Source organism: Podarcis pityusensis (assembly GCF_964106645.2).
Source record: "Podarcis pityusensis genome assembly, chromosome: 3".
Lineage (NCBI taxonomy): Eukaryota > Metazoa > Chordata > Lepidosauria > Squamata > Lacertidae > Podarcis > Podarcis pityusensis.
Genome location: NC_138026.1, coordinates 84,686,002 through 84,699,738, shown reverse-complemented (window position 1 = coordinate 84,699,738; position 13,737 = coordinate 84,686,002). Strand labels below are relative to the sequence as shown.

Sequence of the window (13,737 nt, the reverse complement as noted above, 5' to 3'; positions counted from 1 at the left end):
TCCCAGGGGCTTTTAAATCGCCCCGGACAGCGGAGAAGTCCTCCGCTGTCCGGGGCGATTTTAAAATGCCGCCCGCCAGCATTTTAAGATCGCCCGGACAGCGGAGAAGTCCTCCGCTGTCCTGGGGTTTTTTTAAATGCTGGGGGTGGGAAGAAAAGCCCTTGTCCCCCCCCCCCCCAGCCTTCAGAAGAGGTCCGGGGACAGTTGCTCGTCGCTCCGGGGAGAGTTGGCTCCCGATGCCAGGCACACGCGCCACCACCCCGGCCCATCCATCATCGGCTTGGCTGGCATCGGCTTGCGGAGCCACGTCGCTCCTCCCGGTTCGGGGGGAGGTCTCTCCGTTCCCGCCTAGCGCCTGGGCCCCCCGGGCAGGCCGCGGGAAGCGGCTCCTTATGCACGCCAGGCGAAACTCACCTGCTCCGGCCCCGCGCTCTCCGGTCTCGGCGTGCAGCGTCCTCGCGGCGGCAATTCCATGTGAAGGGGCCGGCTCACTCCGGGGCAGCCCTGCCTCGTGGTAAAGATAGGCTCTCCCGCGGCCCGCCTCCTCCTCTCCTCGCGCGCCACTGCAGGGACTCGGTCGGCTTGCAGCAGCGCCTCCTTTCCCGCCTTTGCTGGGCACCGTGCCTGGTGACTGTGCCCTGGGCCTGGACCAGTTGGCAGGGCGCTTCCCAAACGAGGGAGGCGGCTGGAAGCCCTTCGTTCGGGATTCGCCATGAGGTATGACTGCAAAGCGGGGCGTGAGGCGAGGAAGGGGCCTGCCCATCTTCCGAGTTTTACGCATTCAGAACTGCTGTGCCGGATCAGGCCAGTGGCCCATCTAGGCCAGCATCCTGTTCTCGCAATGGCTAACCAGCTGCCTGCGGAATACCAGCAAGCGGCACCCAAGCACAGGAGCACTCTGCCCGCCCTCCTGTCGTTTCCAGCAACGTTTTTCAGAAGCATGGCTGCCTCCAACTGTGGAGGCAAAGCATAGCCATCAGTAGCACTCTCCTCCATAAATTTGTCTAATTTTCTTTTAAACGCAGCTAGCTCGGTGGCCATCACTGCCTCCTGTGGGGGCAAGTTCCATAGTTTTAACTATGTACCACATGAAGAAGTGTCTGAGGCCTGGCGGAAAGTGGGGACATAGTTCTCCTATGTGTGTTAATTTTGGGGGTAGGAGAGAGTCCCAGTGATAAAGAGCATTGGAATAGGAGCCGGGAGGTGTGGGTTTGAAATCCCCACTGGGCTATAGATCTCACTTGGTGACTTTGGGACAGTCACTCTTTTTAGCTGTTTCCCCTTTACAAGATTGTTGTGAGGTATGGCAGGTTATAAATGCAAGACAGGCACTTGGAGTAAGTTACTGCCTTCAAGTAAACATGTCTAGTACCATGCCTGGACTATGGCCCCAATCCTAAGCATGTTTTCTTGGAATTTAACTCCCATTCATTTCAGTGCACTGTAAGTTTCTGAAAGGGATGCGGGTGGCGCTGTGCGTTAAACCACAGAGCCTAGGACTTGCTGATCAGAAGGTCGGCGGTTTGAATCCATGCAACGGGGTGAGCTCCCGTTGCTCGGTCCCTGCTCCTGCCAACCTAGCAGTTTGAAAGCACAAAGTGCAATTAGAAAAATAGGTACCGCTCTGGCGGGAAAGTAAATGGCGTTTCCATGCACTGCTCTGGTTTGCCAGAAGCGGCATAGTCACGCTGGCCACATGACCCAGAAGCTGTACACCGGCTCCCTTGGCCAGTAAAGTGAGATGAGCGCTGCAACCCCAGAGTCGTCTGCGACTGGACCTAATGGTCAGGGGTCCCTTTACCTAAGTTTCTGAATAGGGCAGCCTTAGTTGAAATTGATTGCCTCTCTGCACACCCCTCCCTAGCACCCTTCTCTTGCCGTGGCACTGCCTCCAGCCAGCTCCTCTCCAATCATCATTTGGCTGGCACCAGGTCTTTGTGACCTCCCCTTCCTTTCTTCTAATTGGCACACATTTCACTCTGGCTGGCAGCTGTGCCACCCCTCACCCACTGCCCCTGCCCCTAATGTTCTGCTTCCTCCCACCCACCCTCCATGTCTTTTGCTCTCTTCAAGCCTCTCCATTCAGGAGCCCAGACGACAAAGTGGGTCATTGCTATTTCCAAACACCCAGGACAGGGTCTGAATGTGAATAAGTTTCCAGAGCCTTATGCGACACACAGAAAGCCTCTTCCCTGCTTAAGGAACCACTTTCTGCCTTGCATCCTTGCTAGGAGGAGATGACAGGGTTTATGTGCTTTTCCAGAGATTTTCAGGGCATCAGTATTGTTTTGAGTTCGGGGGTGTGTGTGTGTGCCAGGCACATATAATTCCTGGATCTAGTAAGTGTTAGAATTTAATCAAGGCTTGGAGTGTTAAACTGGGTGCCAGACACTGAACATTCATTCAGCAAGTGGTAAAATATAACCCAGGCTAGTTTCCTGTTGAGGTAATCACCTGGGGTGATAAGCCATTAAGAAAACAAAGGAAGAGTGATACCCCATTATGAAAGTTGAGAGGGGCTCTGTACCAGATGGCAAATTAGTGGGGCCCCACCTCCAGCTCTTAGACAGTGGGAATGACTAAAGTCAGGACTGAGAGTTGGTTGTGATGAAACCTAGCGGTGTGTGTGTGTGTGTGTGTGTGTGTTGCAGACTGGAAAAGGAAGGGAGAGAGCACAATGTTTGCTGTGTATTTGAATCCAAGGCTGTGGCTATGAGAGAAGAGCTTTTGGGGGTGTTAATGGTGTGAACCCCTCCAACATAGGATCAGGTCGCATATAAGTGTAAATAAACCATATACCACAAAGACACCACAGTCTCTGCTGTGCCTCATTTGCAAAAGGAAACACGGACCCTGGATGAGCACCTGGAACCCCTGAAATCTTGCACTGCTCAGAGATTGGGGTGGTGTTCAACTGCATATTTCAGAGGATAGCATGGAGACACTCACTTCTATAATGAGCAATCCAGATGCAGAACAGACTATTTTCTCCCCTTTCAGGGTTCATCCTGGCTGTCAGGGCTTACTCTGAGATAGGCTCAGAAAGGCAGACCCAAAGACACTGGCCTCAGCAATCCTGTTCACAGGGTGAAGGGTTGCATCTGTGCAAAATGCACCTCCCATATATGAATCTGGGTTTCCACAGAAAAAAAAAGAAAATAAGGGAGCAGTCTGGGGTTTGTCAACCTCTTCTTTCAATGGGAAAACAAGGCCCATCATGAAGCTGGTAAAATAGATAATTACTGCAACTAGGACTTCCCTGAATGCCAAGAACCAACTTAACTTACTGTTTGAATAATATCTGGCAAGCCATGGTAGCAAGGCAGTATAGTCTGTTAGCAGACTGGAATTCACAAAGAGGCTTGATGGCACTTAGCATTCTCTGATGAGGCCTCATGAGAAGAGGAATACAAGGAAAGGCTAAGCAGAACAGAACCTCAAAATGTCATCACACAGGTAGTGTTCTCAAAACAGAGGTCATGACACCAAATGGAGTCACAGAGTCAGCTATCAGGGTAATTGATCCACCCATGTTAATGATCAATAGTGAGTGATTTCCAGAGAAGTAGTTGTGTTAGTCGACTCTTCGCTGTCTTTACACTGAATGTAGTTATTGTAGTTACCATACAAATCAAGGTCCTATGAGTCCTCCTTTCAACCTTGGTTGTGGATGGAAACAAGACCTATTTAAATTTTATTATTTTTATTTATTAAGTGATATCCCACCTTTTTTGCTTGACAAGGACTCAGGGCAGCTCACAGATAGGCTTGCAAATGTAATCTTCATCTTGGTCATCCATGGATTCCAATCTATACTCATTGGCAGCAGTTCTCCAGGGTTTCAGACAGGAATATCCCAATCCTAACTGGAGATGATGGGAATTGAACCTGGGACATTCTGCATTCAAAGCATATGTTTTATCCCTAGATAAAAGGACCAGTGGTCAGGGATGATGGGAATTGTAGTCTCAAAACATCTGGAGGGTAAGAGTTTGCCTATGCCTGCCTTACGTACTAGGGGCCGCAAGACTTGTTTTTTACTTTAAAAGTTGTTGTTGCATTTATATCTTACCTTTCCTCCAAGGTGTTCAAGGTGACTACATAGTTATTTATTATTTCATAAAATTTACATACTGCTTGAAGGTAGAAAAAAGACCCCTCAAAGCAGAAATTGTTCTCCCCACCCCTCTTTTATCCTAACAACAACCCTGTGGGTAGGTTGGGCTCATAGGCAGTGAGTGGCCTGAGATCACCCCTGTGACCTTCATGGGGGATTTGAACGCTGCCGGATTTGAACTCTGACGACTACACCACACTGGCTTTTATTTAGCCTTTATATCAGGAATGCAAAGGGAAGGAAACACACTATTCGCTCAAAAAGGTTATGAAGATTATGATAGTTTTAGGCATACGTAAAAGATCTTTTAATCCTCAAAAGCATGATAAATCGTCATTTCACTTGCAAGAGAAAAGAAGTTTCAAGAAAAGGAACTACTCTATGGAGAGTTTTGCCTCCATTAGTGCCAGCTCACAGTGAAAGCTGAGGATTGGGGGTTAAATGCAGTTCTGCATATAATATCAAATAATAAACACAAAGTGAATTCTCACTCATTCTAACTAGGAATCATCATATGAAATGATTGTAATTACTCAGCACACCCCCAATCCCAAGGAAAGGCTGGTGCCAGAATTTGGAAGTAATTAATTTTCTCTAGAGATACACCAGAGTTCTTGTAGCAACATCCTGTAAAATGAAAACCCAAAGCAGCAATATTGTCCACAGCTGCAATTCTAAATCACTCATTTTGTAAGTTAATCCTTCTGAAAGTCAACAGGACTTACTTCAAGGACAGTAGATTTAGGAAAGAAGTGCAAAATGCTCTATAAACATCTTCCTGCAAACGACAACTCTAAAGCAGTATCCAAATATAGAAATAAAATGAAAATTAACATAAATGGATTATGAGTTTAACTGCTGAAAATTATTTCAGGACTTCACTCAGCCTTTGTTGTCTGCAAACATCTAATTAAACAGAGGGAGCAGCGGTCATAGTGTTTAGCCTGTCTCACACACCATTTCCCAGACCTATATGCCATCTGCCAAAGCAGCTATTAGCAGTGTTGGGAGGGGGGAAATATACACATATACTAAGCAAAATTCAAGGCTCACTCACAAACAAACTGCTCCTATTGCAGAGATCCATTAGCAGTGTTAAGCCCAAATTCATGCAGGGCTATTTGCCCCAGTTTCTCTGCTGCTCCCGTAAAATCCTCAGTCCTAGATTGCTGCCAAGGGTTCATTCTGCCATGGCTGCTAAACAACTATGAGAACAGGGGAAAAGGTACAAACCCTCTGGTCATTAGGGTCCCATTATCCAGGAAGCAAGGCCAAGCTAAGCTTCTTGGCACAAATGGCTGCTGGGTGCATTATCAGGACACTGGTCGGTTGCTGTCATGGCTCGTTTGATTCCATGGCCCAAATGACTTGAAAATTTGGAGGCCCAATCGTGTATCCTTAAATTTCAGCAAACAGCCTGGGGAGCATTAGGTACATGGTGCAGTGAAGGGGCGGGGGCAAGGTGATTAACTCTTTCTCCACACATATTTATAAATTTATATATTGTTGCACGCCACCCCAATCTCTGAGATGGTAGAGAATGAATAGGGGGGATCAGTAAAAGAGGAGCTTGCAGAAAGAAGAGAGTGCATGCTCAGGGGTGGAGAGGGAAAAGGGTTAAATGGAAAGAAAAATTATTCCATAGATAATGTAGCTGCAACAACATTTGACAATATTGTCAGCATTGTCCCTGCAACCTTGAGGACTTGGAACCTAGGGCTTGGGTAGCATGCTTTTTAAAAATTAAATTTGAAATTGTAGCAAATCCTTATATTCCTTCTCTTGTCCGAGGGAAATGAAGGGGGAGGGGAGAACAAGAGGTGCACCATGATTTGGGATTTATTGAAGGGTGCAGAAAAAAAGCACTGCTGTGGTAACTATAGAAACTGACTATCTGCTGCTCTTTAAGGGCAAATACCCTCCTCTCCCCCACCCCAAAAATTCCAGCAAACTCTCTCGCTTTGACTTATATGAGGGCCAATTTGGTGCATGGGTTGTAAAAGTATTCACTTAACAATTGGCCAGTGCTGGGGAGAGAAGACACAGAGGTTGGAAACGTTATTTTATTGGTTTGCGAAAGTGAAGCAGAAGGAGAATGTTTTTAATTCATCCAACATTGCTTTTAAGAAGCTCCTTATGAGCCAATATATCCACAAAGGGGCGGGGGAGCATCAAGAAAAGCCTGAAGAAACAAGGCCATGACCTCCTGTTGATGACTCATTTGTCTGCAAAAATAAAGAGAAGCAGCAGTGTCAGTGTAAAACATACCAACAGTGAACTGGGCTATAACCGAGAAGGCCTATAGGAGACAGGCCAGTAGATCTGCTGCAATGGTTGCACACTACCCCATGAGTGGTTACAGATTCCAGGGATTCTAGATGTTACCCAGGATTGGAGAGATTGAGGCACAGTGGAGGCTAATATCTTTAAGATAAATGGTTTATTACCACATTTTTACACCTGGGAGTCTGCAGCAGAGGAGGTACAGAACATTGTACCTCAATAATGTATCTCGTTGCCCCTCTCTTCAGCAAGCTTGGGTGCAAAGTTGCACCCATCATCATGGCTCCCAGTGCAGCCTCCTCTTGCCAGCACCACACGGGGTTCTCCCTCTGTTCCCCTTCTCCTTCCTAGCACACATTTCCCCAAAATCCAAGGCTCCTGTATAATGACAGTTCCCCCCCGCCCAAGGCATGCTATGCACTTGCTTTCCTGCAATTCCTTGTCACCTATGGCTGCCATGTATACAAGTCATAATTAATAATATTAAACTTTAAATAAAGTTACATATTCAATGTTAAACTGTTAAAGAAAAATAATATAAAAAACAATCGTTGCAATAGGCCAATGGACACACACACACACATTAAAAGCAACAGAATGGAAAGAGTGTTAAAAATCAGCTCATCCAATATTTGAAAAAGCCTGGGAGGTTATGTATTTGTCAAAATGGCACAATAATAGGTGCCAGGTTATTAAAGCCTAAGTACCACCATCATACAAAGATGCAATTGGCTGCAGTCCTCTACCCATAGCTGGGACTAAGCTCAACTGAGACCCATGAGACTTACTTAAACATGAATAGGATTGTACTACTATATACACGCACACTTCAACTCTAATCCACAATCATTGCAGGCAAGCTAAGCTCTGTGATACACATGTGATACCAAAAAACATAAGTGAGATATTGTAGAAGGATAAGGGGAGTACTGATATAATTTGCAATTATAAAAGATGTGTTATACAACGTATCTCACATGCATGATGGGTGGGTTTTTTTGCTCATTGTGAGCCGTAAGTGATTGTAGGACGGAAATGGCATTAGGTGGTCTGTCATCATATTATGTATACTTTGAATCAAGCTGCTACTCATCCCTAATTTTATATATCGGAGCCTGGCTCTTAATAAATAGCTCACTTCTTATGGATGCAATTTATCCATTTGTTTTATTCCCATGGATTATTTCTCATAATAAAATCACAGTGAATAACCCTAATTTTGGCATGAATTACCGTATGTATCCAGACCTCCTTGAGACACTGACAGTGGCGTAGTGTGGGTTGTCAGCACCCGGGGCAAGGCAAGTAATTTGCGCCCCCTAACCCGTGGATTTTAGCACTCGAGTGCGAGCGAGCGCCCCCCAGATGTTGCGCCCGGTGCAGCCGGCCCCCCCTGCACCCCCACGCTACACCACTGGAGACTGAATTAAAATTGATTTGTTCTCTGCCAATGCAGTGCAATCTGCACTGAAATAACACAAAAGATGACAGTAATGAATGCTACTAAATAAGGGCAATTCTTCAATAGTTAATAATGAAGTTAATTATAGTTAATTATTATTATATTGCATTATTATATTGCAGTTGCAATAATTTCTTACTCATTTTGTGTTTCTAAAATGTTGAATGGGTCATTAGTTTGCCAAGTTACTGGGTGGCAAATTAATTTTGAGTGATCCCTGTGCTTCATGTATATGCATAAGTAAAATCAAGAAAGCTACAGGCTGAAATTGTATAGTGGATAGTGAGATTATATACAGTATCACAAGTTCCACTTAATCCTGGGTGCTATCAAAATGCCAATCCAATACAGTACATACATGAAATGACTGCCCTCTGCTGGAGAAAACAGGTTCGCTACTCAACAGATAAGGCAGTCCAGGAGACATGGTGTCAATTGTATCCTGTGGCACCATCACAAAATGAGCCTTTCTGGCTCAGCAAATGCATGCCCGTCATTTGGGGTGACAATAACAGTTCACGCTCAACCCTCCCTAAGCTACTGGTATTTTCAACCTTCTAGCTGATAGAATCTTGAGATTGTTGTCTGTGGAGGCTCTATGGGGTCTTGCAGGCTTCCAGTGGGAGCTGTCATTTCTCTATATTGGAACAAGCAGGAATTTGAGCATTGCCTTTCTGGCTCAATAAGCAGAAACAAACCTACATTGTCCGTAGCTCAGGCTTCAACTCTGTCGGGGGCACCACCATCACGCATGCAGACTCTTAGCTGTGCACATTCCACACAATTGCATTGCAAGATTCTGACTCACCGGAATCTCATAAACCATGGATATGGGGTGTGGTATATATTCAGACATGAGGTAAATATTAAGCCAAAATGGATCTCATGGCAGCTCCTTCTCATGGCTGACGTTATTTCCCAGAAGTTAATAGCCTGGGAGCTCAAACTACCAAGATGACTGACACTTAAAACAGTTTCAGTTCACCTACTAGTATTAATAAATAGCTTGTATGGATTCAAAAGTTGCTTCCACACTTTTGAGGTTGTGTCTTTACTGATATTTGCCTGCCAGCTGACCTTCCACAAAATCTTGCTCACATTCACAGTCTGCTTGTAGGAACAGTGCGATACTGGAGCCTCAATCTGACACGAGATTGTGGTTCCAGTTTTTCAAACTGAAAACTCACAAGTTATCACAACTAAAATATTAGTGGGGTGCCGGTCCTACCAGTAGGAAGAACAAGGTGGCAAAGGATGCTGGGGTGGGGTGTTGGAGGAGAGAGCTTTGGGCACCATGTCACCTGCCCCATAAGCTCACCTGCTGCTACAATAAAGGACAATGTCCCATCATCAGTGCTGAAATAAGATTCAGTTGCCAGGTCAGCTGGCTTTTGCATATGGGATGGGGAACACTTTTGAGGAAGGGCCATAGCTCTGTAGCTATCTGCTATGCATGAAGGAAGTCCCAGATGCAATCCTCAGCATCTTCCAAGTAGGGCTGGGAAAGACTCATTGCCTGAAATTCTGAAGAGCCACTGTCAGTCAGGATGGGCAATACTGAGCTTGACGGACCAGTGGTCTGACTCAGTAAGAGGCAGATGCCTACATTTCTGGGTTTCCTGTGTTCCTTTGGCACAGGCAGCAAAATGTAGTTTGTCATCTCTACTGCAGAAAGAGTAGACCTTGTCTCTCACCTCTGAATTCTCATGACACAGAAGAGGCAAACTGGTTGATGTCCCATCTCAAGTACCCTCCAAAAGAGCCCCACGGCAGGAATTCCACTCTGGAGGCTGCAGAATTTCTCTCTTTTATGCCTATGAATTTTTTTATTGATTTTCAATTTTTTATAAAACAAATGAACCTCCAATTAATTCAAATTTAACATACATTTTCAGCATTGGAATTTCCCTGTTCCTCCTAGCCATCGAAATCAAAATGCCTCTCTTAAGCATGCGAGACCATCTCCACCAGCCACCTTCAAAGATGAGGATGGCTCGACTGCACAGGGCATGATCTGACATCACATGACACTAAGCTGGTCTGGATCCGGCCAGTGCCTGGATGGGAGACTCCCTGTGAACCTCCTTGGGCACCAACTGCCTTGAATTCCATGTGGAAGACAAGCAAGTTGTAATCATAATGAAAGAAACTACACCTCCCAAGCCCATTGGGAGGGTGGTTTTCCCCCCTGCATTGATTTTGCATAATGAATATGTTCTTTTGAATTGCTGTGATGAGGCGAGAGCCATTCTATACCATTCTGGAACAAACTGTTATGATACCTAATAATGGAACTGTAGTATCGGAAGGGATTCCAAGGATTGCCTTGTTCAGCCCCCTGAAATGCAGGAAACTCAACTACGGAATGGGGTGGAGAATGGGAAGGGGTGTAGTTCAATTATAGAGCATCTGCCTGAGAGCTGTTGCCAGTCAGTGTGGTCAGTACTGAGCTAGATGGACTCTGCAAAAGGCAGCTTTCTATATCTTTGTGGTCCTAGGAAAAGAGGGGGTAACAGAGATAGACAGGAGATAACATGGGATAGGGCTGCAGACTCTGGCAGCGCAAGAAGACACACACACCATAGACTGCAAAGAGAGAGGAGAGAGGGCCTGCTAAGGAGTGGAGAGGAAAAGAGACATCTAACAGAGAGAAGTCAAAGATGGTACAGAGGGAGCATTGCTGTGAGTCATAGAGAGAAAGAAGAGAGTTTTACAAAGTAAACGGAGTTAAAGCAAAGTAATGCAAGCATCACTAAGAGAGCAAACAGAGAGGGCTTGAAGATTGCAAATTCTATTACATATTAACAAAAGCCATATTACTATTCCTCTTATTTATAGTGTGTGTGTGACTTTTCTCTTATGAATGTAGATTGAGAGATCTATGGAAGAGTAGATATCATTTACGGTATGTTCCAACTTACAGATAAGATAATGTATTTTCTTCTTCTCTGTTTTCTTTCTTGTATTATAGCTTGTATTTTGATTTTAAAATATTTTTTCTTTAATAATAATAATAATAATAATAATAATAATAATAATAATACAGGCTTAAAATTGTAAAGATAGCAATGTGATTCTCTTGAGGTATCAAAAATAGAAGTATGGCCTTCTGAACAATTTGAGTTTGACACTCCAGCCTAGATCACCTTGAGCCCATCAAAGACTTGACCGGTTACATTACTGCTCCCTGCCCTGGGGTGTTGGCAAAGCAGGGAGCCGACAGACCTGCTCAACAAGGAAAACGGCATGTCCTGGCTCCAAGGTCATCGGGTCTATTAAGCTGTTGTACAGGAGCAGCAGCTCCTTGGCTGGCAAGTAGAGCCAGACTCCAGCGAAGGAGCACCGTTGGACTTTAGCCAAGCTCTTAGGCCATAAAATGAAGTGGAGGCCAAAGACCAGCAGGGAGCAAAAGAGCCAATGTAGAGTCCTGGGCTTAGGATAAGGGTTTTGTGCCACAGAGCCACCCTCACCAGTAGAGGGCGAATGGGGCATTTCCCCCACAACCTCAGCCAGACCCCACCTGTCTGTGTTCTAGTCCAAGGGACAGTGCAGCCTGTCAATTTCCTCTGCCTGTGTTACAGTTTTGTCTGTATAGAACTCAGAATGGAATGGTGGGGTGAAGACTAGTATTTATTGGCTCTGGCTCCCCCTAGTGTTGACCTCCCTGCCTTCACTCAGCCTCACCTCTAGTTGTGCATTAAGCCAGATCTCTCACTTCAAAGACTGACCTTTCCCGAGGCCAGCCAACAATATATTAAAGTCAAACATAAAGCAGCCCGCTCACTTTCAATTAAGGTGCAATTAAAAACAGCTGAAAATAGATTAGTAGCTTTCCAGAAACAGGGGAAAAAACTCCCGCCACATGCTCCTGTTACACTGGGAGATTTCAGGAGCAGGTATGCAGTCTGTACTATATATCCTTAGACCAGATGATCCATGGAAGGATATGATGATGGGGATTCAGGGATTTGTCCTCCTGCTCTATAAACTCTCCTCGGCTGCCAGGATTTTGCAGGACCAGCTGGCAGATGTCAGTGGCAGCTGTGTGAGACGGTATGAAAAGACAAGCTGTGCCCATGGCAGGCCTCTGCAGAGCGCTCCTTAGCAGCTCACAAGAGAAAAGTATTGCTATAGCACAACCTAGTACTTGGCTCATTGCAAGGCTTTTCTTAATTCAGCCTCTGCTCCAGATTGCTGAGACCCACCTAGGGCAAGGCCATCTCCACCCCTCTCAGTGAGAATCCCTTCTCACTACCATCCTCACCACCTGCTCCTTCTCCTCCCCATTGCCATGACCACACTCTTCTTTTCCAGGCAGAGAGCCAGTGAGCAAGCAGGCAGCGGCATCTATTGCTCCTTCTTCCCACCACCTCTGTTGTCTGGGTCAGCTCGAGAGGCTATGAACCAGAGCTAGTCAGCCCATGAGACAAGGTGAAGCAGTTGCCTTAGGTGGCAGATCTGGCCTCCAAGGAGCTTGGCTCCTCCTCTCCCATGTCCACCCACCTGTCATGGACTGGCTGGTTGCAGAGGTGTGGTGGGAGACACCAGCCGGGGAACCCTCTAGTGAACCCCCAGGGGAAGAAGACTCAGAGCCAGGGGATTGGTGGTGGGTGCTTTATCTGAGATTCCAGCATCTTGGGGGGTTGGACTAGATGACACTTGGGTCTTTTCCTTTTTTTTTTTAAATCATATTTATTAAAGTTTCCAAAAATATAGAAATACAAAGAAAAAAGAAAAAGAAAAAAAGATATTTAAAAACCTTACTTTCATTGCCTACTTTCTGGGACTCCCCCCCTCCCCCCCCCGACTGTATTCCCCTTTCCTTAATTTGGTTCTACAAGCTCTCACTCCCAATTTGAAGCTTAATTTGTTTAACCCACTATCCAAATTGAATTGTACAAATCTTACCACCGTCCCACATCATTAACAAGAAAAGAAAAAAGATTTTCCCCAAGATCCACCCCAGTTCCTTCCATGAATTCCCTTTTTTTAAACACGTCCAATCAAAATAAAATGACATGCGTAAGTTATGTAAAGAAATAGAAAATAAGAGATATAGAAAAATTCAAAAGATGGTTACACAGCCTTTGGATTCCAAATCTCCCCCCCCCCTTCCCCGGTTTGAATTCCCCATGTCCATCAGTCTATACATTATCAGCTTGGAAGTCTCAATTCATGACCAGATTTCTCCCCGATTCCATCTTGCCGGTTTTCTTTTAATTTATTAATTTTAATAATATTTAACTTCAAATGTCCAATCTAACAAAGGCCTTTAATTTCCTTGATCTTTACCACTCCTCCCGTTGTTCTTTCCGTGTCGTAATCAGTCCTTTGTTCTTCTTATTCCTCACTTTCTCAGGTTTCTTGTCCTGTTCAGCTGCTAAAACTTTCTAATTCAGAAATCTGGTATCTCTACAGAGGTTTGTTATTCAGGAACAAAAACTTACGTCCAGTCCCTTCCTTTCTTCAATAGAAAATTCTATTGTCTCCTTTAATGTAAATACCTCTGTAGACAAAATACTATTTCAGTTTTGCAGCTTTCCCAGAAGATAACAAGTCCTGTGCGAATCCCAGAGTATTTTTCCACTTACGACCGTTCTTGTAATGTCCCGAAACCCCTCTAGGGGGATTGTAATAACTTTGTATCCTCTAATCCAAAAGTCAAATTGTTGCTTATTTTCCAACAGTTTATATCCATATTATAGCAAATTGTAACAAAATTAACCAGCAAAGTCCTCATAACAAAGTCCTCTTTATATTCTCCAGCTTTGACAGCTACTTTGACAGCTGTCAAAGTCTCCGTCTCTCTTCACCAGGCTCCGCGAATCGCCCCGGTTCCCAGGGGGGGGGTTGCATTTTTCTTCTCACCCTCCAC

At 45.2% G+C, this 13,737-nt stretch overlaps 1 protein-coding gene across 2 annotated transcripts in view; it reads right to left on the bottom strand.

Annotated features, from left to right (window-relative positions):
- Window positions 1-13,737, bottom strand: part of SLC29A1 (solute carrier family 29 member 1 (Augustine blood group)) — a 91,302-nt gene that overhangs the window by 66,402 nt on the left and 11,163 nt on the right. Inside the window, exon 1 of one of the 2 annotated variants that reach the window (XM_081000239.1) lies at window positions 415-546. The exons of the other annotated variant lie outside the window; for it this stretch is intronic. The gene's annotated coding sequence lies outside the window, so the exon portion shown is untranslated. Of the gene's footprint in view, window positions 1-414; window positions 547-13,737 lie in introns of those variants that run through there. 2 annotated transcript variants of the gene reach the window in all.